Genomic DNA, 4,728 nt, shown 5'->3' with positions numbered 1-4,728 from the left:
AGGCGATGACGGAGTTGGGACTTTTTTTTCAACCTCTTGGTCAATTTGCATGGGACTTTTAAATAAGTAGGAATTAATGGGGTGAAGAGAGGAGAATAAAGCATTTCTGGCGGAGGAAACAGTATGTGCAAATGCCCAGTGGCAGGAGAGACCTGGATAAGTACAAACGAGTGAGGGAAACAGCTGTTCATGAAACTCGTTTCCTCCTGTTTCTAGTCACTCAGCTAGATGATATTGCTCAGAATTTCCCACGATTACCTGTGGTCTCCTGCAACCTAGAGGAGGGTAGAGCCACAGGTTAGAAGCAGCCTGGGTCCCTGAGTGACTGTGGGTGGCAAAGTCTCCCCGATGACCGGCACTGGACTATGATATGAGAGAGAAATACCCTTTTACTAGGTTAAGCCGCTAAATCTTGGGGATATTTGTTACAGCAGCTAGCCCATCCTGACTAGGACAGGTCAGTGTGGCTGGAGAGAAGCATGAAGATGAGGCTAGAGACGTGAACAGGTAGATCGCGCAGGGCCCGTGGGGCCATGTGACCAAGTTCTGGCCAATGAAATATGAGCGGAAGTGATGTCAGCAGTGCCTGGGTCGGGTTAGGGTTAGGGTTAGGGTTAGGCTACCTCTCTGTCACCACCCTCAAAGGAAGCAGTAAGCCCTTCTTCACCATCTCCTCTTTCTGCTGGCTGGAACGGAGGTCCCATCTCGACCAGGTCATGTCCCAGGGAGGGCGGAGCCACAAGGTAAAGGAGCCTGGGTCCCTGGATGACCTGATGGAGCAGAGCCTCCATCCCACTCCTGAAACGCTTCCATCCAGAACATTACATGGGAAAGAAACAAATTTACGTCTTGTTTAAGTCACTGTGATTTTGGGTCTCTGCCAACCTCACATTCCAGTAAGACAGGGGGATCCTGGGAGAGGATCAAGTTTTGAGTTTGGGACAAATCCTGAAGATAACGTTGTCTCCTTAGCCCCACCTCCTCCCTTGCGGAGTCTCTCCGCCCTCCTCCCCCACCCAGTGTTGGGCCAATTCTTCCTTTTTTGCTTGTGCCTGTGGTTAATCAGCACCTCATGACAAATACGGCTGCCAGGGAGGTGTAGAATACCTGGGTAGAGAAGAAAGTTCTAGCTCTTCGTTTTTGTCTTTGACCTGGATGTAAAATGTGTGATGTCTACACAGTCACCAAATAACCAGAACAGGTGTGGGTGGGGTTCTCAGTTTTCTTATCTAATGTCTCTTACTTTCGATAGTCCTGTCATGTTTCTGGAGGTCACACTCTTCCCCCCTCCAGGATTGGGGTGTTATTTTACTTGTTCTTGGCTCACACTTTCACTGTGACCCAAGCCATTCGTACCTCAGGGTGGCCACAGGCTCTCGCCTGGCCTCTCGGTCTCTAATTTTTTTCTCCCCAATCTAGACTATCCAACCTTGTTTTTCCAATGGCATTTACATGCTTGACCTTATGGCTTAAATCTCCGGGTTGGATATATCCATTAGGATTAGACCGGGCTGCAAGGAATGGTGGCGTAAGTAAGATAGCTTATTTCTTCTTTCATGTAAAAGAAATCCAGAGGTATTTAGAATAGGACTGATTCGGTGGCTTCAGAGTCTCCAGGCACCAATTTTTCAGTGGCGTGCTCATAAACCGACTCTATGGAAAAAAAGTCCCTCAAAAAGAATGCAGAGGACTCGAGGACCCTCTAGCCTATGGGCCAAGCAGCATAGGTACCATAGAGTCTGGAAGGTGACTTAGGACAACCTAAGGCTAGTTATCCCATCATTAGCTTAAATCTACCTTGCGGTTCATCACCCCGAATGGGCTTTCGGAGAGGATCACGGGAGATCGGCATGCGCAGTAAGACTCAGGTCATGTATCTCCCGACCCTCCATCAAAGTGGTTCCATGACGAAGTCTGAACCACGGGGAGGTCCCTATCTGGACACTATAAAACTGGACCCAGACCATAACTAAGGCCTCCTTTGCTATGACAGGGGGTCCAGTCATCATCTGTGCCGTATATATCTTGCTCTGTAAACCTGTATCTTGCTCTTGTTCTATAATCGTTTCTTGCTTCCCCTCAATAAATTCGCCTCGTGCTTGTCTAAAAAAAAAAAAAATTCCCTGATTTGTAGTGTTTTTCAATCTCTGTGTTGTAAATACCACCATCACAGTTGATCTCAAACTACCAATGTGTCATCATTGAATTTGGGGAGGGGAAGAGATGAGCACAATCAGCTCTCACAAGCTGGCACAAGCTGGGTTCAATGACACTCTGTCCTCCTCCACAGGTGACACTTACCTCATGATGCATTATGGCTGCTTAGTTCCAGCCATCACATTCCCATTCCTGCTAACAGGGGAAAAAAAAAAAAAAGAGTGTCCCTTCTCTTTAAGGACATGTTCTGAAAGTCACACACAACACTTCTCACATCTTATTGATCAGAATGTAGTCACATGGCCATGCCCAGTGTCAGGGGAAACTGGAAAATGTAGTTTTCTCCCCTCTTGGTCACCATGTGCCTAGCTAAACATCAAGGATTCTGCCGCTATGGAGGGAGGAGAGAATAAAAAGTTGGGGTCCTGAGGGCAATCTCTACCGCTGCTGGCCAGGTCAGGCCATTCTGCTGCAGCGAGATGATCATTTACCTTCCTCTCGGGGTTTGGGGTGCTTAGCCCTGATTTTCTGACTGAGCAAGTGAGAGGAGTTTGGGTTGGGTTATTCCCGTTAAACTCCTGCTTGGAGAAGAGTTTGTGACTCAGCTTCCATTTTGAGCCTTTGAGTTTCCCCAGTGGTGTGGTTTTAGTCTCTCATTCATTCACTCAACAAACATGTAGGCAGCATCTACTATATGTAGATACAGGTCATGGAGCTGACAGTCTAGTGGATGAGATATATTAAGTAATCACACAAATATAAATATTTAATGACATAATGTGATAAGTGGCATAAAAGAGAACATGCTATGAGAGAGTTTAACTGGAGGCTGAATTTATAACGGGTCATCAGGAAGGTCTTTTTGAGAAAATTCGCTGTTTCTTTTTTTCTTTGCATTGAGAATCACAGCGATTCTCAGCTGCAGCCTGGGTCAGAGGACAGCTGGACGCTGGCTGGTGGCTGAGGTGGTGGCTGCCCTGTGACCTCTTGAGACCCAGCCAGGCTCAGAGCTGCAGAAACCAGATACCTCTCTGTCACCACCCAGGTAGGAAGTGACTAACTTCTTTGACAGTTGAGGGATGTGAGATGGGCGTAGGTGTAGGAGGACGCCCGGGCTGGGAAAGGAACTGCAGAGGTGTCGGGGGCTTCTGAACAAGTCTAGACCCTTCAACAGACCAGGGCAAGGCCCCCCAGAATGGCCAGAATCAAGAATCGGCATTCTACACATACCGGTGCTGGGGGATTTATTTATTTTAACAATTAGGATTTGGAGCTATGCTGTCTAATACAATAGCCACTAGCCACAGGTGGCTATATAAATTACAATTAACTAAAAGTAAATAAAATAAAAAATTCAAGCTGGGCATGGTGGCTCACGCCTGTAATCCCAGCACTTTGGGAAGCTGAGGTGGGAGGATCACTTGGGGCCAGGAGTTCAAGACCAGCCTGGGCAACATAGTGAGAACCCATCTCTAAAAATTAAAAAAAAAAAATCTTAAAATTCAATTGCTTAGTTTCACTCTCCACATTCCAAGGGCTCAACAGCCACATGTCCTGGACAGTATTACATTGGACAGTGGGGACATGGGACATTTCCATCACTGCCAAGAGTTCTGTTGGACAGCGCTGGTCTGGGGCACGGGCTTTGGAACTGGGCAGACTCGATTTGGCATCACGTGTGACTGTGTGATCTTGGGCAAGTCGCTTCCCCTCTCTGAACCTCACTTTTATCCTATGCATGTGAGCACAGTGACATCTACCTGACACAGAGGCGGGGGGAGAGGGATCCGGCTTCAGGGAAGGAGCAACAGGGTAGTAGGATGATTGGAAAGCGAATTTCAGAGCCGGACAGCCTGGTTTGGACAGCAGCTCCAGCATGTTCTGTCTGTGTGACGCCTGGGCAAGTCACTTAAGCGCTCTCTGAGCCTCCCCTGCTTTGTCTGTAGAATGGGGGTGCATTCTCTTTTCCTCGGCGCGTGCAGTGGGGACGTGACACATGAACCACAGAAGGTGCATGGCCAGTGGCTGCACGTGGAGAGCCCTCAAAAGACGCGATTCGAACTCAGGTCCACTGCCGTAGCTGCTGTTAGAGCTAATCCCAACGCCATGTTAGGGGGCTTCGTGTTGTGAGAAGCGCTGTTTCTCCAAGGTGACATAAATCCACGGAAGAGCTGCGTCCATACTCCTGTCCCCTGTGCCTGCCACCTGTCAGGGTCCTCCCGTGAATGGGGTGTTAAACTCGAGAAGCTCAAAACCACGTGGTTGATCTTATCTACACACGTGCCACGGATTTCTGGGGGCCACCCCCCCAACTTCTCGTGAAGACAGCCTCCATCAGAAATCATTCAGAAGCTTTTTGTTTTTGCTTTTTGAAAAGGAGCAAAAATATTACTCTGGGGCTGGGTGCGGTGGCTCATGCCTGTAATCCTAGCACTCTGGGAGGCCAAGGTGGGAGGATCTCTCAAAGTCAGGAGTTCGAGACCAGCCTGAGCAAGAGTGAGACCTCATCTCTACTAAAAATAGAAAGAAATTATCTGGACAACTAAAAATACATATACAGAAAAAATTAGC

The sequence above is a fragment of the Propithecus coquereli genome, unplaced genomic scaffold (assembly GCF_000956105.1).
Source record: "Propithecus coquereli isolate 6110/MARCELLA unplaced genomic scaffold, Pcoq_1.0 Scaffold42, whole genome shotgun sequence".
NCBI lineage: Eukaryota > Metazoa > Chordata > Mammalia > Primates > Indriidae > Propithecus > Propithecus coquereli.
This window is presented reverse-complemented; position numbering follows the sequence as displayed.